At 36.6% G+C, this 23,364-nt stretch overlaps 1 protein-coding gene across 1 annotated transcript in view; it reads left to right on the top strand.

Annotated features, from left to right (window-relative positions):
- LOC150102036 (LIM domain kinase 1-like) overlaps positions 1 to 23,364 on the top strand; it is a 307,253-nt gene that overhangs the window by 202,797 nt on the left and 81,092 nt on the right. The gene's annotated exons all lie outside the window — the stretch shown is intronic.

Genomic DNA, 23,364 nt, shown 5'->3' on the forward strand with positions numbered 1-23,364 from the left:
TCAAAACAGGTGTTTGTTGCCACAAAAAGACTAAGATTAAGATCTAGGGTGGGGGTATAGTGCAATTAGAAGTGTATTAGAAGACTCAAATATAAAATCTAACACTTCTGGAGTACTGACATATAATGGATGAATTTACAGAAAAATTGTCAATAGACAGTAATAATGTATAGTTATGTGGCTATCTTGATATCCTGCCCACTCCTTGAGGATACGTATCAGAAACTTCATGGTGGCAGTGATATTCATTTTTATATTGCCAGAAACGAATGGCAATCACTCCCTATATCAAATCCTCTATATACTTGATTCTGAACCAGTGTGAAAATAACAACATAGTTAAAATTTTCTTATTTCTTGTATGTTTATCAACAAATTCCTAATATGTACCCTCAAGGGATGTTAGACAATGCTATGACAGTATATGAAAAGTTTACATTATTACTAACTTCTGTTGACAATTTTCCTCCAGATTAATTGGTTCTCTCTCATAGCTCCAATATTGTTAGGTCTTTTCCTTGCCATTTTGACATCAGGAACTTCTTTTTGCTAAATCTTTTGTCTCATTCTGTTTACACGACCATATAAACAGAATTTTCTCTATTCATACATTCCTGAATGCCAACGATATCAAATTCTTTGCTAATTAATATCATAATTTTTAATATCATTGCCATTGTTGACATCTGTTTCCAGCACTAATTTTTCTCTAGCCTCTTGTATTTGTGATTGCTAGTTTTTGATCAACTGTTTTACTTCTAATCCTTCAGTTAAAATTTGTTCAAACATCGCTAATCACCTAGGAACATTAATCTAGATAAGTGTTGTGACTAATCTCTTATTCCATATAAATTTATTCAGTTTACTCCTCATTATCCAGCTTTAATTATTCTGTTATCTACCTTTATATTTAATTTACTTTACCTATTAATTTCATTTTATCTAAATCACTGAAATATTTAACTTATTCTATAGGTTCTCCATTATATGATGCCATCAATATTTTCCTGCCTGTTTTTTATGTTCCTATTTTTATAGTTCTTTGTGTTGCTGATTTTTATGCCAGTTTTGTTAGTTTTATGCCTTCTAAACTTCAGTCTACTGTCAACCATCTATCACAAATCTCTAATCTCATCCACTTACTGCAGTTCGGCATCGTCAGTATGGTGTGGAGTGGTATTTTGCCTTCTTTTCACTCCTTAGGAACCCTACCCACTGCAAGACTTTCATTAAATAACCAGATCAAGGTACATTCCTACAGCCTTATTAACATCTAACCCAACCAACACTTGATACACCTCTGATTCATTCACTTCCAGTTCTCTTAATACTTGCCTCCCTTCTATATATTGCACCCCATCATTTACACTTGTATGATATACGCTGATAAAGTGATCATTCAATAATTCCACTATATCCTTTGCAACTGTTATTCTGCTACCATGACTATCCACTAGTGTCAACTTGCCATAAGTGGCAGGTTGACACATTGTTTTCCCTCCATAATATCCAACAAATGAAAATCACAACAGCAGGTACTGAGATGAAAACTTCTACATAACCCATAATTACTTTGAGTATTTCTAGTCATTTTATTTGCTCAAATAAATATTAGCCAAGTCTAAGCACTTCTATGCCTACCATATGAATCAAAGATGGTTAAAACAAAGGCCAACGACAGCAAAGCACTTTGGGGCACCAGCACAGCACAATCATCAACAAAACCAACAATCATGTGAAGTGCTGCATTTGCAAACTGGATATTACTGACAAGAAAAAAAGGTCTTATGTGTGATTTCTGTTGTGACTGCTTTGCATGCTTGCTGCACATAAATAGAGGAATCAGCACACAAAATGCTCATCTACCTCAACTAACCTTTCTTTTCTTCACTGTGGCTCGCTTCATTAATGTTTCTACCAGCGGAGGTAGATGAAATAGTGAGACCAAATTGCACTTCTTATCCATGTTATTTAATGGGTATTACAGAATCGTATCCACATTTAGCTGGACGTTTATAGACGTCATGGCTGATTGTGGGGTTAAAGCAGCTCCTGAACTTGGAGAAATGTATTGAAAGCCTCGAACAGTGTTGAGACACTGTTCAAGGTTTTTAGTGTCTCAACACTAAAAATGAGGTGATTAGTGTCTCAACACTATGGATGAGAATTAGAACACTAGAATCCAAGCTCAAACTGCTCTGTGATGAGCACTACAAAGCAAATGCACCTTCTCCCGACATTCCTAACACTGTGAGCTCATCGCTTCAACAGTACACAACTGAATTGAGGCTGAAAATAAAAATTCAATGCTCTTGTTCTAGACTTTCAAACAGAAATTGAATTGTTAAAGGACGATATTAAGTTAACAGGAGAATGCAACTTGGATCCCAGAAAAATCGTCTGGTGCCATTGTTTCAGACCCACAAATAGAAGAAAGGATGAAGCAAACTTTTCATGCCTTGTGAAAGTGACTTGTGACACACACTGATCAGTACATCAAAACTAATAACAGCAATTAACCACAAGTTCAGTGGCATTTGGCTTGAAATCAAGTAATGCTGTTAGCCACAAACCAGGCACATCACAAGAAACATGCACAACTTATGCAGTGAAATATATTCCTCACAGAGCCTTCCAAATTCACTTCACTAACATGCATAAAGATTCTTCACTATACAGATTTGTATAATGCAGATGTACTGCACTTGAACGAATTCGGAGTTTGGTGTCTAGAAAGAACTTTGTTCACTCGGTGGGAAAACACAGTCAGGAAAACTAAAGAAATTAGGGTAGATGCAGGCAAGTGTGTGAAGGCACCTATGAAGCAGATGATTGTGTGAATGAAAACAAAAAATGCAGAATCTAGTCTCTCAGGCAACAATATTGAATGGGGTAGTCAATTTAGAATATAAAGATGGTTGGAGGCCTAAAGGGATGTTGCAGTTTCTATATACTGATGCTAGAAGTATCAGTAATAAGAGGGATAATTTTTTGGCATCATTGGTTAGTGCAACCTTGCCAAAAGTTATAGGCATTAGTGAGACTTGGCTAACAGTAATTGACATTGTTACAGGGATAAAATATAATGGATTTAGTATTTTCAGGGAAGATAGGGTGGCCAGAACAGAGAGTGGAGTAGTACTGATGATATCAGATGAATTACAGCAAACCAGAGTAGGAATCAGTAGAACAGATGGCAGTTCTTATGAGTCAATCTGGTGTGAGTTGAGACCAATAGGACAAAATATAAAATTGGTTGCTGCTATGGGGGAGGGGGTGTGTGCCAGGGATGATGTGGAAGACATGCATCAGCAGATTGGTATGATGAGGGTGAGTCAAGTAATTATTATGGGGACTTCAACTTTGGAGACAGACTGGAAGGAAATGAAATTTATATACTTACTTGGAGATACTTACTTGAAGCAGAATGTAATGGATGGGACTTTGGGGGGGGGGGGGGTACAAGAATGAGAGTTTTGGATATTGACCTTGCAACCCAAACATATGCACTGAACGTATCACCGATATAATCCTTACTGGCTTGGAATGATACTTTCCCCATGCTACCCTGAACTGCTATTCCTATCTAAGATCTGCCAAATCTGTGGAGCGAACTGATGTTCATCAATAACTCCATTTGCCTTTAGTGCTTATATCCAAACCTGAAACAACTGCAAGGAAACTATTGATGCTTCCAAAACAGACTTTGAAAGAGTAAAAAGCTGGAAATTATCTCATCTAAATGGCAGCCAGGCCTTTTGGTCCTTTGACAAAGCAATTGGTCGAATTTTTTGCTCTGCTTCACCCTTGTCACACCAGGTAGCTCTATTGCATTATCACCTTCTGAAAAACCATCATGCTGGCTTCACCTTAATTCTTTCAGTGCATGCATAACTGATCATGGTAATACCCTCTAACCATTCCAGATGTAAAGTACTCAATGTCTCCTCTGTCCTTTTGCCAGAAAGATATCAGGAGAATATTGTTCAAATTAGACACTGAAAAGTCTCTTGGTTTTTAAGACATTCCTCCAGTTATCCTGAAAGTTTGTGCATCAGACTGGCTCATGTTCTGTGTTATCTGTTAATGATATCTTATTCCTCTTGCATCTACCCCACAATCTGGAAATTGGCCTTTGTTTTGTCCATTCTGAAGGAGGAGGATGATAAATTGCTTCCATCAAACTATCACCCAATCTCTTACTTCAGTCCTCTCTAAAGTAATGGAGAGAACCATTAATACTCAACTTCTGCGTTGCCTTGAAGGCACCCAACTAATAAATGACTGCCAGTATAGATCATTGCTGCCGATCAACTGGAGACGTATGATGGAAGTTTATTTTGCACTTGGTTAGACTATAATAAATTTATTTAATCCTTTATCCAAGTGTAAGCAAACAAAGTTTGCACCTGAAAATTTCTTCAGGACTGAGGTAAGGTGGTACAACACTAGGCAACTTGCAGCAAAGGTGGACCAAGATCTCATCACTCTGTCTCGGTATCTCCCATAATGCAAAGCACTAGGGTCCTTCCCTTAATGCATAGCAGTATACATGTCTGCAAGGAGATGTGCTGAGAGCTTGGTCCACCTTTGCTGCGAGTTGCCTAGTGTTGTACCACCTTACCTCAGTCCTGAAGATGTTTTCAGGTGCAAACTTTGTTTGCTTACACTTGGATAAAGGATTAAACTAAATTTATTATGGGAGATGTATGTGCATATGTCGCACATCTCTAGTCAAATACCATGGAAGTTTAGTAAATCTCAAGTGGTTGCACTCAATATTGCCAAAGCTTTTGACTTGCCTGGCTCAAAGGACTTAAGCGACCTTCTATCATTTGGTCTATCCCATGATTTCTAAAGTTGAGTTGTCAGCTTTCTGACTGGATGCACGCTATGTGTGATGATTTTTTATCCTATTATTCAATTAATGTTGGAGTTCCAAGAGATTCTCTCCTCTTATCAATGTTTCATGCCATACCAATTCTCTTCCTTCTATATATCAACCACCTACTTCATTTGACTACCAGTCCAATATGCAGTTTTGCAGATGGCAGTGCATTGCATTCCTCTTTCATTTGACAAACCTTGCACTACACAAATCACCAACCTATTGTTAGTGAAGATCATCTTCCAGTTTGGGATTTAGCTGACCAGATGCATTCTTTATTAACTTAAACTAGAAACAGACATAGTAATACAGTGCAATGAAATGTCATACCATCTGATGTGTTACACTGTTAAACAGCACTTCCCACTCTTTCTATGAATAGAACTAGGGTGAAGAGAATCAGGGTAAAAAGTTAGCTATTGGGAAAAAATTCGAACTTGACACCAGCAAAATTCAAGATAAGCAGCATCATCAAAAGAGGTATCGACATAAAAGAAGTTGAACTGGTAGAAGAATTAGAGGATAACATAAGTGTAATTAGTGTCACCAAAACAAAAAAGACCAACTGGTAAGATTCTTCTACAACAAAAAGATGTTATATTCAAAAATAGTTTTAGTATTCAACACTAAACATAAAGATAATCTTGAATGCCGTAAGTAGGTGATGTGGGCAGACATCAAAATAGGGAATTTGACAGTCACTCATTTGTGTATAGTCCCACAAAAGGTTCTAAAAGAGAAAAATGGAAGAATTTTTCAGGTCTTTTGAAATAAAATCTAATTTGTCTGTATATGATTCCCTTCAACTTCTCTTCTTTTCCATCTATTATTTATGAAGACAACATTTCTTCAATCTGCCTTTATGCACACTTCCATAGGCCAGATGTCATTTTGGTTGCACTTCACTGTATCTTTTTCAGCTGTCTCATCTTGAATCCAGGTAACCATATCTGAACATGATAGTATGAACATGATTTTATCAAGGACTTGTACATTAGAGGAATACCTTCTTATTTCTACAAGTTAGTGTTCTCTTCAGCATTTCAGTTATCTAATGTGATGATCTCCAGCTTCAACGATCGGTAATTTACTTGTATAGTAAATTACTGCTCATGTAACACTGCCTGCAATGTTCTTTGCTCACCATGCATAACCTTACATTTTGCAACATTGAACTGACATTGTCTCTGAAACCCATTTATTCAGATATCTATTAAGATTCTGTTTTGGAAATGTCCCTTATCACCCACGTTTATATCATTGGCAAATTATTGTATGTTATTATCCAAACAATCCCTAATCATTAACATAGAAGTTAAATAACGGTGACTCAAGTATGCACTCCTTTGTTGCTCCTCTTAAAACTTAGTGCATTATTATACATTACTTAAATACCTGTCAGTCACCGACTCTCCTCTCTGTGCCCCAGGCCTGTGTTTGCATATCCATCACTCTGAGTTTGTCTTACAACTTCCAGTGTAGAATCCTGTCAGGCACCTTGGCAAAATCCAAAAATCTTTATATCTTACAACACTGGAGGTTGTAACACTGGAGGTTGTAAGATATAACAAATACCTGTCAGTCAGTAATGCAGAAGTCATATTTTTCATATACGAGTTGCCAAAAGGTGTCATACCTTATTATTAAATTACTCTGGATTAGAGAAAGTTGCTGGAAATTTTTCCACTTGGTTATACTACAAATTAAAGATACTAAAATGTTATATACTTGGTTTAATCCTTTACCAAGTGTAAGCAAACAAGCAAGCAGGTTTGCACCTGAGTATTTTCAGGACTGTGGCAACTCGTATAAAGAAGCTAAGACTTCACATCACTTGCCTTAGTATCCCATAATGCAAAGCACATATCCTTATGATTATTTCTCTAATCCAGAGTAATTTAATAATAAGGTGTGACACCTTTTGGCAACTCGTATATGAAAAATATGACGTCTACATCACCTTTAACCTTGGTTTCAGATCTGGGTCTAGCTCCTGCTGAAGAGACCCCAAAGATTGAAACTGGTCTAGGTAGTGACCCTTCCCATAATGCATAGCATTATGCATATCTGTAAGGATATGTGCTTTGCATTATGGGATAGTAAGAAACTGATGTGAAGTCTTAGCTTCTTCATACGAGTTGCTCCAGTCCTGAAAATAGTTAGGCAGAAACTTGTTTTGCTTACACTTGAGTAAAGGATTAAACCAAGTGGAAAAACTTCCAGTTCCTTGGAATATGTACTTTACTAAGTGAAAGCTTAAAAATTCATACCTAATGCATATGATTCTTTCTTGTATTCTATGCTGCATTCACTCAGGTTGTTTCTCTATTTCTTTTAATTTTACTTGCCACACAGATAAAAAATACTGAAATTACTAATTCTAAAAATGCTAACTACTTTTCATATTTAGGTTTCGCTTTTCCTCACTATGGCTATCACTTTTCTCACCTGCTTTTCCTGAGTTGTTGTCACCTTTCTTGCGGTGTTGGATCCACATTTCATTTTTATGCAGCTTTTACTTCAGAATTTTATTCATCTATTCAAATCCCAATCCAGTTTATTCTCCTAATTCTATGGACTTCCTTCAGATATCATTTGACCTTTTTCCATATCATATAGGATGAACTATATTTTTACCTGTATAAGAAACATTTGCTTTCAGATTTGTTCCAGTAGCTGAATTTTCGCTGTTCTCCCTGGTTCCCCGGTGAAAACAACGGGGGGCCTTGTTTAACCGGGTGATACCCCAGCCAGCATGAAATTTTTTCATGTTGTACCATCATTTTGTATATTGGTTTAAGCCAGTAAGAATACAATTTGGTCGGCTAAATCCCAAATTGCCAGCCCATCCTCGTTCGTTCAGTATCCAGGTAGATACCCAACAGGGTGCACCACGAGAAGGTGAGGATTGGACATTAGGTTAGAAGCCCTGGTCGGTTCTTGGCATTCCTTTACAGGCTATGTGGAGGTCTCCTCTCAGTTATACAGCTTTGACCCTTAAGCAAATCTGAAAGCACACCCCAACTCAACATCACCAGAGTTAAAGATCGGTATTGTCAACATAAGAAGCCTGAATGGCAAAGAAATGGAGCTGGCTGAGGAATTAGATAAGTACCAGATCAACATAATAGGGGTGACTGAAACAAAAAAGACAAAAACTAGTGAGAACTTTCTGAGCAATAAATACAAAATGTTATATTCAGGCAATGACAATCAAAGAAAAGAAGGAGTAGCTAAATAAACACTAAATATGAGGCTAATCTTCTTTAATGGCAGGCAGTCTCAAGTTGAGTGATATGGACTAATATCCAAATGGGGAATTGGACAATGAGACTTATTTGTGCCTATGGTCCTACAGAAGGTTCTACTAAAGTAGAAGTGGAGGAATTTTTTGATGCTTTAGAAAAAGCAACTGACACAATGAAAAAGGAAAAGTTGGTCCTTGTTGGGGATCTAAATAGCAGAGTAAGAAATGATTGTCAGACATACAAACATATTTTGGAAAATTTGGAGAAAAGAGCAAAGCTAATAATAATGGCAAATATCTGTTGGATTTCTGCTCAGGACATGGACTGATTATTACTAACACCATGTTCCAACATAAAAATGTGCACAAATTCACATGGAGAGAAGAAGCAAGGAATATGAAAAGTCTCATTGACTATGTTATTGTTGATAGTGATGTTTTCTCCCTGGTGCAGGACAACAGAGGATTTGAAATTGGAAGTGATCACTATTTAGTCTTGAGCAAGATAAAATTGAATTTCATATTGAAAAGAATAACATGTAAGAAAGTTTTAAAGCGAATAAAAGTCGAGCAGCTCTCAGATGTTAACTGTAGACTAAAATACACAAAGATTATTTAAGAAAAGATGAAAGAGTTTGAGAACAGGAACCAAACCTTGGAGATTCAGTGGCAAGCCTTGAAGAAAACACTGATTGATTCAGCCAGAGAGGCATGGTGTAAGGTAGTCTACAAGGATAGAAAAATCAGAACTCCATGATGGACACAGAAGTTGAAGAGGCAGTGAATGAAAAGAAGAAAGCATATCAAAAGTTCCTAGCAAATAAGTCAGCTTTTGCTCTTAGAGAATACAGAGACAAATGTAAGAAAGCTAAACACTGTGTAAAACTAGCTAAACAAAAGTCATGGGAGGACTTTGGCAAGAACATAGAAAATAAATATCAAGAAGGTGGTAAGATATTCTGGAGGTTGTTGAAGAAGCTTAGAAATGGAGGAAAGAGTACTGTAAAAGGAGTTAGAGATGATAAAGGTGACATGAAAACGGGGGGAAAAGATATCCTTGAAGTAATGGAGTAATTACTTCGAGAAATTGCTAAATGAAACAAGAAGTGATAGCACAGTGGTAAAAAACACTCAAGAGGCATATAGTCAGGAATACATATCCATACTTGAAGTAGAAAAAGCCATCAAAGCTTGAAATGTGGAAAGGCAGCAGGAGTAGATGATATTCGACCAGAAATGCTGAAGTATGGTGGTATAAAAGTCTTACAGGTGGCTGCACTGCATAGTTCGGAAAGCCTGGACAGAGGGACAAATTCCCGATGATTGGAGTAGAGCTCTAATAGTACCCATATATAAAAAGGGAATAAAACTAAATGTGAGAATTACAGAGGTATTTCCCTACTGAGTATTCATGGTAAGATCTATGCAAGTATACTTGAGAAACGGTTGTGAAGAATTGTGGAAGAAAAGCTTGGTGAAGAACAAGCTGGATTCAGGCCAAATAGAGGCTGCCAGGATCAGATCTTCACTTTACGACAAATAGTTGAGAAAACATGGGAATATAACAAAGATCTGTATTTAAGTTTTGTCAATCTGGAAAAGGCATATGACAAGGTGCCAAGAGAGAAGCTATTCAATATGTTACAGTTATATGGTGTCAATGGGGCATTGTATCAAGGAACACTTACTCTGTATATGAGTTGTAAGTCAGCAGTTAGAATTGAAGGAAGTCCAGGAAGATGGTTGAATGTTAAATCTGGTGTGAGACAAGGATGTAATTATCCTCTCTGTTATTCAATATATATATATATGGATCACACGATGAAGAAAAGTGGTATTAAACATGATATCAAAATTGGAAATGTTAATATCAGCTCTTTGCTTTATGTGGACGATGTTATACTAAATAATTCCGCTACAAGTTTGCAAGATTCCTTGACTAAATTGAATAACTGTTGTAATAGATATGGTATGAAGGTCAGCATTAAAAAGACAAAGACAATGAAAATAGGTAGAAGTGTTGAAAATGTCAACTGTGTTGTGAATGGGGAACCTGTGGAACAAGTAAAACATTTCAGCTACTTAGGCAAGATTTTTAGTGAAGACGGTAAATTAAATATGGAAATAGACAACAGAATCAACAAAGCTGATATGGTAAGAAGTCAATTGAATAAATTCATATTGAATAAGAGAGAAATTAGTCGGAACATTAAATTAGCTGTATACAAGACATTGTTCAAACCAGTTTTATCTTATGGATCTGAGAGCTGCGTCAGAAGTAAAACACTTGACCAAAGACTAGAGACCGCAGATATCAGAGTCCTGAGAAAGATTAGAGGCATGAACAGATGGCATCAATGGCAATATCATATTAAAAACGAGGATATTAGGATAGAACTTGACATTGTCAGCATCCAGGAATGCATTAGCAGAGCTGATCTCAGGTGTTATGGTCCCTTAAACAGAATGGGCGAGGAAAGATTAACAAAACAAGTGTTCTCTCTAGGTTGGTAGGAAAACGACCAAGAGGAAGACCACGATATAGGTGGATTGATGCAGTACAAAGTGCCTTAGATGATAGAAATATAAGATCTGATAATGTTGGAGTCTTGACAAGTAACAGACTGATTTGGAGGAAAATTGTAGATGGGAAGTTAGTAATGTTGTAAATTTTTCATGTAGTACTATCATATCCTGTACACCCCTTGAGGGTACATGTCAGGAATTTAATGATGATAAGAAACATTTTCATGACTACAGCCAAATGTGGTCATAAATTTATTGCTAGCATACTAATAAAATATATTACACAAAAAATACTTTATAAATTTCGTACAAATTAAATTGCAAAACGCATGTGGCAAAAGTTACAAATTTCCTAAGGACATAATCAAGGAATTAGTCTGTAGTTCTTACAGAAAACCATGTGGAGAGACATTTTGGTATGTCCACCCCAAACTCGATGCAGCTTTTACAACATCGTATCATGCTTACCACCAAGCGATTAAGGAGTTCTTGAGGCAAACTCAAGAACAAGGATAAGGCCTTTTTTTTTTTCTGGAGGAGAATTTCAAACAGCAGTGTGTCTCCCATTGCATCCCAAACATGTTCTAAGGGGTTGAGATCTGGGGAGTGTGCTGGCCACTCGGTTTGATTAATATCCTCTATCTCCAGAAGTATCTCCATGTACGATGTGGTGTGGCATTGTCATCCATAAAAATGAATTCTTCACCTACAGCACCATGGAACAATCAAACATGATGTTGAAGAACTTTATTGCAACATTGTTCATAGTCGTTGTAGCTCAGTGCATCCATTAAGCATAATGCCTATGCACACCATGACCCCAGCACTACCATATCTATCCTTTTCAAGAACTTTCTTCCGATGGTAAATAGTACCACTTTCACGCCAGATCACATGTTGCGTAGAATTGGAGAAAAGACTAAATCAACTCTTCTCTCAAGAATACATTAGCCCATTTGTATCTTGTCCAATTTTTGTGGATAAAGAATAAATCAACTCATCTGTCAAGAATGCATTAGCCCATTTGTATCTTGTCCAATTTTTGTGGATAAAGAGATACAGACTTATAGGCTTTTGGGTGTATAAGCCTATTTGTTGCAGACATCTTGCCATAGTTTGCTGAGATATCTGCATACGTGTCTGTGAATGGAGCCGAGTTGCAAGCTGACCTGCCATGGTGCGTCGATTATGTTTTGCTATTGTAACCAAAAGTTTGTCTTCATGCTCGGTGGTAGACTGAGTGCGAATGTCTGGAACACATTCCATTGGTTTGAAATGGAATGTGCTCATGGGATATGGAGAGAGACATTTCAGTATGCAATATGTCTAACCCAAACTGCTATGCTGCTCTCTCACAAGAGTGAGATTCCAAATGCTCTGGCACTATCTGTAATTCTGTGCCCTTCAAGCTTTCCGATAATTCCTCCCAATATGAAATCGTGTAGATGATTTCCATTACAAGATATCCAAATTTGCAATGTTATTCCTTCTTGAAAAGTGCTTCCTTCAAACACAATTCACTTATCACAGCCTTTTATCTTGTTGAGTGCTACCACATGATCCCCTTTGCGTGCAATTTGAAAATTTGAATGCGTACCCACTTTTTACACAAAATTCAGTTATACAAGATGATCCTTACCTCTCGCTGCCTCCAGTTATGTATTTTGTCCTGTTAATCTCCTCTACCTAACACCTTAAGCCTCACCGTCATTTGGGAACCATACCCTTGTTGGATTTAATCCCTTTGCAGTCATTAGCAATACTCTTTTGTCCTTGTTATTCTATCTCTCCTCTGATTCACCTTCTGTTCCCATATTGATATCCTCTTCAAGTAGCCAGGTCTCATTAATGCTGATAAGTTTGATCCCATTTCTCTTACTAATGCTGAAAATTCAATGTTGATGCTTTTGGCATTAGTAACCTTGACTGATAACTAACCACCAGACTTAAAACCTGACTGGTTTTAAGTCTGGTGGTTATATATTAATATATTATTATATTAATATTATTATATATAATAATTATAAATATAATATTATTATATATTAATATATAATTATATTAATATACAATATAATATATTATATATTAATACGTGAATATATTAATATTTTATCTCACCATCACAATCATTGCTTTTCTGGTCAAAACTTGTTTCATCATTCCTGAGGTCCCTTCCTCCTTTCCCTCTCTCTCTCTCTCTCTCTCTTTCTCTTCATTCTTTCACCGAACAATAGTTTCTCCAAGCACTACGAAATACATTCGCATGTAATCTATTCTGCAAGTACAAATTCTTTCTTCTAGCAGAAGCTCTATATATCAATATACTGCACATGATTTCTCCTACACACACAGTTTACAAGTTCAATCATTAGCACTATCATCTCTCTTCTGTCATACCTTGGCAAGAAGCTCACAATCTTAACTTTTGTTCTTTTCACCTTATTCAATAACACTTCCATATATTCTTTCGTATGATACTTATCTCCTTCCAGGTTCTTTTTCTGATAAAATTGTATCTGCTACTGGTTCTGCCTGCTTGTAAGTAGCCTGAGTCATATCATGAATCTTCACTTCTGGAAAGCATGCTTTTATTTTCTATTCTAGCATGCCCTCTTTCATAGAATCACTGCATATCATATCCTTTTTTGTCTCTCTTTTCTCTTCTTTTGCATCTGCTTTTTTCCACCATACCTTGTCTTCTTTCTTGATATTTATTAGTTTTAATTTTCTAGTCTTTTCAGTTTCTGTTTTGCATTATAATGCACTTGCTGAACTGTGATATGTTGTCATTATACTGTCATCTGTTTTCTACCTCTGCTACTTCCCTATCATCTGTCTCATTATAACTATTTTATTAATCTCCATATCTTTCATTATCTTTTTATTCCATTATTTTATCTGCACATTCTCCAGCACTCACATATTCATGCATGTTATCTTATGATTAGCTGACTCCTCCACACTCACCATTCTTGCTTTCAGATCACAAGTCATTTATCCTTAGTAATGAGTACGTTTTGTGTGCACACACAAACATATCCTTAAAAAAATCCTTTAATGCATACCGCAAGAATGGTACCCAAGAACTTCTTTGTTTAAAAAGTTCAGCTTGAAGGATTTTTGTGTATGCTTGGTATCAAGGTCCAGGTTGCATGGGGTAAAACTGCAAGTGGCTTATCTTGGCCTTAGGGAAGCCTGTGACGACAGTGCCCTACCATAGTGGACTCTCGCAAAATGAGCCAGTGCATTTCATGAGACAAGATCACCCAAATGATAATCATTGTTGATGATAATGTTAAGATTGTTAAACATTATTCCTCAGATAATTATTCCTTAGTAACAGTATAAATTCCATTTCCCTCCTAACAAGCATCCTATCCTCCTTCCAATTTATATTTCTACAGTTGTAATCTCCCGCAATAATTACCAGCCCTCCACTAATCGAGCTCATTTACCGTTGCATACTATCCCATCATCCTTGACATCCCCTGGTTTACAGAAGCAACAAATGTACATTTTGTTCTGCTGGCTACTATCTAACACCAAATGGCCTCAAATGTGCTATTTTCTGGCCCAAAGTTGAAATCCTACTCTCTTGACAGCAGTTCATCAGTATCACCAATAATCCTCCTCTTCCCCCTTCCCCCCATTATTTTCTTTCTATCCTCCCTGAAAACATTATACCTTTCACATTCTATCCCACTAACTATATCATCTTTGTTAGTCATATCTCGCTAATCTCAATAACCTTTGGCCACAATGAACAAACTCTCCCCCTTTTTCCAAATGCTCCTAGCATTAGTGTACATAACATGCAATAGCCCCTTAGGCCCATCACTGTCCTTATATTTTATAACTATCCCATTTTGGTTTCTCGCCAGTGGTATTAGCTTAGGCATTTCATGCACATTCTAACATTCAACCACCTCACAGGTATCTGTGTACTTGTCAACCCCTTTTCCCCTGAAAGCTCTAGATTCTCTGATTTTGCATGTCCATTTTCACTTCAACAACACTTTTTTTTTTCAGACTCTGAACACCAAATCTATTCAGATGCAAACCATCCTTCTTGTATAAGTCCTTTCATCCATCAAACTCACTTTGTACATCCACAAATCCCCACATCAGTACCTCCTGCGTAACCTGCACATCGGCTCATTCAATATTGGCTCTCCTCCTCAGCTCAACTGTCATACCGTGGCATCAGCCTCACTGTCTTATCTCTCTTTTCTTTTGCTACTTTCAATAACTCTTTCATGTCCTCCCTCATACTGCTTTTCTCCTTTCAAGTCATTAATTCCATCCAAAACCAGTAACTCTTTCACTTTACCCTTTTGTATTCTAATAAGATTGCTAACATCATTAATTTATGAACTCTGGAAGCAGGATTTTGTCGCTCTCTTGTCAAACACACCTCTTATGATACAATCACCACACAAGACTCCTTAATTTTTCCTTATCTCTTAGTCATGCATTCTTTCCTATTTTCTCACACTTCTTTCTGTTCTCAGCTGAATCTCTCACTAGATGTTTCTGCATATGCTCTAACTTCATCCTGTGTATCACTCCCCATAACCATGCTATCTCCCTCATCTTTATTCATCATACTACTATTGTTTTGATCATCACTTTTACTGTCTCTCTCAATCATCATCATCATCATCAAATTCCTGCCATGTACCCTCAAGGGATGTACAGGATATGATAGTACTACATGAAAAATTTACATCATTACTAACTTCCCATCTACAATTTTCCTCCAAATCAGTCTGTTACTTGTCAAGACTCCAACATTATCAGATCTTATATTTCTATTTTCTAAGGCACAGTTTTACTGTATCGATCCACCTATATCTTGATCTTCCTCTGGGTCGTTTTCCTGCCAACCTGGCAGAGAACACTTGTTTTGGTAATCTTTCCTTGCCCATTCTGTTTAAGTGACCATTCCACCTGAGATTAGCTCTGCTAATGCATTCTTGGATGCTCACAAGGTCAAGTTCATTCCTAATATCCTCGTTTTTAATATGATATTGCCATTGATGCCATCTGTTCACGCCTCTAATCTTTCTCAGGACTCTCATATCTGGTGTCTCTAATCTGTCACTTTTAATCTCTTTCAATGTCATCTTCCATTACACCCTCACACACATATTCTCTGTTCAATCTACTGCTTCAATCTCTCGACCTGACAAGTGTACTTCAGATACTAACTTTGATAGCATTTTTGGCATACTTTCTCACCACTATCGCTTTCAAACCAAAGTCCATTCACCTTCTGTAATGAGTACATCATGCAGACATTGCACCACGTTGCACTGAATGCAGTCCCTCTGGCTGAATTCTTTAAACAATGATGCTTTCACTGCCATTGTTCTGCTTCACATTGGCAAAATTTTAGACGAAATAAAAGAGAATTTAGGAAAAAAGAAACTAGAGCTGGAACAGAGATCATGAGGAACGAAGTTGGGAAAACAGTAAGAAAGAAATAGAGAGTAATCTGCCTGACATATTCTGATGGAGCATGTTGTTGACAAAGAGGACTATTAATTTCTCTTTCAATCTCCACAGGAAAGTTCCTGCTTTGGTCTGGATAATGCTACAATGCTTGGTATGCTGTGCATTATAGGAATATGTAGGCAATATGACGAAGAGTATCAGTTTCGACAAAGTCCTCTGAAGACATGCTATACCATGTGGCAGTTGTGAATGAGCTACTCTAAACTTGTGCTCTCACATTTTATTGTAAGTGCTTTTCATTCAGATTAATCAATAAATAGAAATCTTAACAGTAGGTACTAATGAGCTGATTATTTCTGCATGACCTGTAAACACTTAGTGCATCATGTCAGTTATCTTTACAATTAAAAATCAGCAGATGTAAGTGCCCACTATGTACCATGCGAAGTAATTGAAAGTTTATTTTTCACTTGGTTAGAGTATAATAAATTTAGTTCAATCCTTTATCCACGTGTGAGCAAACAAAGTTTGCGCCTGAAAATATCTTCAGGACTGGGTTAAGGTGGTACAACACCAGGGCATCTCGTTGCAAAGGTGGAGCAAGCTACCAACACTCCTATCTCAGTATCTCCTATAATGCAAAACACATGTCCTTGCGGATATGTCTAATGTTATGCATTGAGGGAAGGGCCACTACCCAGACTAGTTTTGACCTTTATTGAGGTCTCTTCAGTGGGAGCCAAGCCCAAGTGGAGATATCAGGCAGAAGCATTAGTAGGTCATCTCTACCTATAGGAATTGCCAATTGGTGTGCCACCCTTTTTTTAATAATTTACTCTGGATTTAGAGAAAGATGTTGAAAGTTTATTTTTCACTTGGTTAGAGTATAATAAATTTAGTTTAATCAATATGTTTAATAAATGGATAAAGGATTAAACTAAATTTATTATACTCTAACCAAGTGAAAAATAAACTTTCAACATCTTTCTCTAAATCCAGAGTAAATTATTAAAAAAGGGTGGCACACCAATTGGCAATTCCTATAGGTAGAGATGACCTGCTAATGCTTCTACCTGATATCTCTACTTGGGCCTGGCTCCCACTGAAGAGACCTCAATAAAGGTCGAAACTAGTCTGGGTAGTGGCCCTTCCCTTAATGCATAACATTAGACATATCCGCAAGGAGATGTGTTTTGCATTATAGGAGATACTGAGATAGGAGTGTTGGTAGCTTGCTCCACCTTTGCAACGAGTTGCCCTGGTGTTGTACCACCTTAACCCAGTCCTGAAGATACTTTCAGGCACAAACTTTGTTTGCTCACACTTGGATAAAGGATTAAACTAAATTTATCATGTGAAGTAAAGATGATGGAAACAAAGGCCAACAATGAAAGGAGCACCTCGAGTCTTGTCAACGTAGTACTGTCAATTGCCGACAAACCCAATGACAATATATAGTGCCGCAACTGTAAAATTTTTACGTTTATTTTTATCAATGTTACCAATGAAAAAAAAAAAAAAAAAAAAAAAATATATATATTCTGCAATTTTGGTTGCAACTTGCTACATGCTTCCTATGCAGAAATCGATGAATTGGCACACAACTATTTATTGACCTCAACCAGCCCTTTTTCTATTCACTGTGCCTCCCATCCGTAAAACAGCTTATGATCTTAGCTAAACGAGTCAAAAACTTTTGAACAACATCTTAATGCTATGATCAAAACCTTCTCTTCTAAAATCCAAATGCAGGTGAGCTCAAGCTACTCAATGATCAGTGCTGCAACGCAAGTGTACCCTTGTCATCACTTGTGTACACAACTCGATCAGTGCTGAAAACAAGAGATCCAATGCAGTTATTTTGAACTTTCTGACGGAAAGCAGTAAATCATTAAAAGAAGACATCAACAAATTAGCAGGAGAATGCAACTTTAATTCTAGAAATATCGTCAGGTGCCATCGTTTTGGACCCGTAAATAAAAGAAAGGATGAAATGAACTTTCCACATCTCGTGAAAGTGACCTGTGACACATCGACAAGCACATCCAAATTAATAAAAGCGATTAACAAGGTCATCTTCGAAGCAAACTTGAAGAAAAACACCAAAATGGAGACAACAGTTGGATAATCGTCTACAGACAAGTTAAATTAGTGCGAAAATCAAGTGATACCACTAGTAGCCACCATGGACATCGCAGTAAGAAGACAACCAACAACATCCAAAAAAGTATGTGCGAATTTTCTTCCTCTATTATTCTACATATATTTGTCTCTAAAATACATCTGTAATGACCTAAGAATTCTTGAATAAAAAGCCAATGACAAGCCAATTAAAAAAAAGGGGCACTCCTCAATGAAAGCTGGCAAAATAGCCATAAAAATAATAGAAAATTAATAATTCCAGATGCCAGTTGACATCCTAGACTGCCAGCAGGTGCCCACAAAGGGCATCTTGCCTAGTAAGGGCTCTAGTCCTCTAGAGTCTGTCTAGGCTTAGATATTCACATGTTTCACTTAGTTTTCTGTTCTCTGTCTCTCTCTCTGTGTGTGTGTGTGTGTGTGTGTGTGTGTGTGTGTGTGTGTGTGTGTGTGTGTGTGTGTGTGTGTGTGTGTGTTACAAGTCTCATCATATTGTAGTCCCTAAGGATGTCTGACACAAAATAGTAGGAGAATTAGATATTTTTAATCCTTTCACAGTGCTGTTTACTATTAAGCTTCTAACATGAGTTCCTCCCATCACTTAAGTCTTAACACACATGATAGTAGCCTAATCTAAAGGTAAACACAGTTTTTATCTGCATTCTAGGAAATTTCACATCTTGTACATAAATGACGACTCTCAATCATCATTAATCCTATTCACAGCTTGCAGATGATAGTACTCTTCATTCATCCTAATCACAATGACAAACTATGCAGTGCTCAATCCTAAACCTCAAGTCATCTTGAACAGCGCCTTAAATATTGATCGCTGTGGTATTCTTCATTTGGGCAAGGACAATATGGCCATCTTCCATGTCAGTAAAATGTATTTTTGCATTTTATTTTGCCTTAGGAATCTCAGCTGATGACCTACCCTTAGAAATACAGAAATCAACAGACAGGATCAGATCTCTATGTTTTGACTAACATTTACCTCCAGCCTTTCCTGGCATAGACACATCATCTCAGTTTCCTCCTGAGCATCTGAAAAACTAGGCATTCTCCTCTGTTCAGGATGCTGTTTTTGACCCACCCAGTTACTAACTCTATACAAATCCCAAATTTGCCCATCCCTAATACAGCTCATATTTTTTGGGGGAAACACCTAAAATCTTCCTAAAAATTGCTATCTAAAGAAGAGCAATTCAACTCATAGATCCTCCCATATGCTTCAACTTCTGTCTCATAGATGCAATGTGTCTGCTCTATGAGTGCTTTGATGGTCACTGCTCCACTGAACTGGCAACTATCATTTCTTCATTTTCTGGTGGATCTGTTAAAACAGGAACAAATGTCCAGCTTCAGTTTTCAGTACAACTGAAAATACATTTGGACTGCCTCTCCTCTTCCTAGTTTAATCCATCTATCTATGTCCTCTGCAACATACTTTCTCATTAACTATTTCCTAACAACCTGCAACTCTTCAAGAAAAAGGTCAATAAATTTCTTTCTCTCTCTCTCTCTCACTCACACACACACACACGCTCGTCACTGATGAGCTTATATTTTCTTCAACCTCTCATGTATGGGGATCAGTATAAAGGGGTAGGAGGGGAATCAGATGCCATAGAGATATTAAGGGAACTACTTGAGATTCCTCAAACTTTTCCATAACATTTGTCCTAGGTGATAAGCAAGAAAACCTTCTCATTGATTGACAGGAAACAATGCTGACAATCAGGCATTAGTTGAGAAGTTTCTAGGTAGTGAAAGTATTTGAGTGTTAATTCTTTACTCCATTACTTTAGAAATAACTAAAGTGAGAGAAATTGGACAATTTTTGTTATTCTTAGGAATAGATTGAATATGGATTAATTTCATAAAACTCGCACTACTTAGCATTTCTTTTAAGGCCAGATAACATGTGAATTGAAAATTCACATGTTATCTGGCCTTAAAAGAAATCAGATAACATGTGAAAAGAAATCAACAGTAAATTGTGTTCTGAATTGTCTAGTGTGAAAAGCACATGCACAGTTAAAAGAATTTTAAAATGGAGGAAAATTCACGTAAAAAGGTTTATTAACATAGAATTTTCGCCTAGGTATCATAGGCATCATCAGTACAAATCACAGAATAGCAATTAAACAGTAACAGACAATGTATAATTACATTGTCTGTTAAAGACGGAATAATTACATCGATAAATTTTTATAATTATTGATTTAATTAAATAATTACGTCAATAAACATCTTTTAGCTTTTTTTTTATGTAATTATTTGTCGATGTAAACTATAAATACATTATTTTCATTTTGCATCAAGTTTAATGATCTTTAATTCTTGGAGGGGAAAAAAGATATTCAGAATTAATAGTTTTTAGTACAATTTCATATATAAAAAAAATTGACCAGCATATTTTATTAAAAATCAACTAATTAATCTTAAATTATTTCAGTTTAAAAGCCAAAAAACATAAAACTAACAAGTAAAATAATATTTTTACTGTAAATAGATATTTTTCACTGTCTGTTGTTTCCGAAGACTAGAATAAAAATGTCTCTATATAAAGTTAAAAAAACTTTGCAACCTCAACAGATGCTATACTGCACAAGCAAAGAAAAAACAGCATTTTTCTCCTAACATCCACTTTCAAATTTTCAGTTCCATAAAAGATGCACAACAACTGTTTGTAATACAGCCATCGATGACACAATAACCAATCACAGATGCTAGGTGCTGGGTGAGCTCAAAATGGTAGCTCACCTGGCTCTGCCTTCTCAGTGGTTTGAAAATATTAGAAAGCTAAGAATTTGACCCGCTGTGTCCTCTTTACATCTATTCGAAGGGCTCAAAGGTGTATGCATTTCAAAAGCACACCCTAGCTATTAACATGAATGTGACGCAATGTTTACATGCTGAAAAATGCCCTTCATGAAGCACTAATGCTTCATTATCCTTGTGAAGGATATATATATATATATATATATATATATATATATATATATAAACTATGTAAGTGTACATGTAAATTCCAACCAACTGGTATTGAATAGTTTCCAATAAAAGCTGAATATTGCTTCAAGTCCTAAAGTTGGGTATACTGGAAACTAAGCAGGCTTAATATATCCCTTCCATATTCTTGGAATTTTATGCCACCATTATTGTTGAGATTAGGGTGGTTAATCTGAATTTCACAGACTTCTTTAAATTTTTGTTCATACCAGGTTTTTGTATGACGTAAGGAGCAGGTACTTTTCCAATCAGTTTGGTGTAGGATGTTGAGAGCATCATCTGAGAGGCCTACTCTGAACCAGTTCTTAAACAAGAATTAAAGATTATTAGCAACACATTTATAAATAATGGCTATTAACAAAAATACTATTAATAAAGTTATTCATAAAACTTCATCAAAAAAGAATATAGATTACAATAAAACCATAACCATCCCATACATTAAAAGGTTGAAAGTTTATTTTTCACTTGGTTAGACTATAATAAATTTAGTTTAATCCTTTATCCAAGTGTGAGCAAACAAAGTTTGCACCTGAAAGTATCTTCAGGACTGGGGTAAGGTGGTGCAACACCGGGCAACTCGTTGCAAAGGAGGGGCAAGTTAACATCACTCCTATCTCAGTATCTCCCATAATGCAAAACACATCTCTTTGTGGATATGTGTAATCTTATGCATTAAGGGAAGGGCCACTACCCAGACTAGTTTCAACCTTTATTGAGGTCTCTTCAGTGGGAGGCAGGCCCAAGTGGAGATACCAGGCAGAAGCATTAGCAAGGTCATCTCTACCTATAGGAGTTGCCAAACGGTGTTGTACTACCTTACCCCAGTCCTGAAGATACTTTCAAGTGCAAACTTTGTTTGCTCACACTTGGATAAAGGATTAAACTAAATTTATTATATTCTAATCAAGTGAAAAATAAACTTTCAACATCTTTCTCTAAATCCTCAGTAATTTAATAAAAAAGTGGCACACCGTTTGGCAACTCCTATAGGTAGAGATGACCTGCTAATGCTTCTGCCTGGTATCTCCACTTGGGCCTGGCTCCCACTGAAGAGACCTCAGTAAAGGTCGAAACTAGTCTGGGTTGTGGCCCTTCCCTTAATGCTTAACATTAGACATATCCGCAAGGAGATGTATTTTACATTATGGGAGATACTGAGATAGGAGTGATTGTTAGCTTGCTCCACCTTTGCAACGAGTTGCCCAGTATTGTACCACCTTACCCCAGTCCTGAAGATACTCTCGCAAACTTTGTTTGCTCACATTTGGAAACTAAATTTATTATATTAAAGGGTTATCAGAAAAAATCAATTGAATCCTACATCATTGTAATCTTAATGCCACTTTTAAACATATAGTTTCTATATATATATATATATATATATATATATATATATTATGAGAATTCATTTTTACTCGGTTGGAATATTTTGGAAAAGCTTTAATGACTGTTACCGAGAGATAAAAAGATGACAAGATATATTTAAAAAGATACTACTAGTTTACTAGCTTCATTGAATAGATCAACATCCTCAGGTATCACAATCAAAGAAGTATATAAAAAATTACAGAGACTTAAAATTGTAATAACAGAACAAGTATAAAAAGACAGTAGCGTGTTTGAAAAACAAATGTGAGTATGAGTTCCAAACAAACGTATACTACGCGCTGTCATGAGTGCGCTAGTACTGAACAGAAGCAACGTGTGTATCAGAGAGAGATTGTAACTCAGGCTGTTGTTGATATGAGAGGAATCTAGAGAAATTTCCCTGGATTCGACAATCTTTCTTTCGAGTTCATTGTAGCACACATGGATGTTAGAAGTTTGAGTCCAGTTTACAATGTGTTGGCGGCCTTCGTCTGAGTTAGCTGAAAAGAGAACATGGCCAGAGAGAGCGCTAGCTCTAGTCCTGTTATAGGAGATATCTCTACGGTGTTCATCCAAACGTAGAAGGATGGATTTAGCAGTCTGTCCATAGTATGGCTTTCCACAATCACACAAAATCTTGTACACTCCTGGAAACTGAGTAGGAAGATGTTTCTGTTTATGTTTGGTAAGTAATGAATGAAGTTTTGGAAGCGTA

The sequence above is a fragment of the Typopeltis vanoorti genome, chromosome 11 (genome assembly GCF_054136105.1).
Source record: "Typopeltis vanoorti isolate ZY-2024b chromosome 11, IOZ_Tvanoo_1.0, whole genome shotgun sequence".
NCBI classification, from domain to species: Eukaryota; Metazoa; Arthropoda; class Arachnida; order Uropygi; family Thelyphonidae; genus Typopeltis; species Typopeltis vanoorti.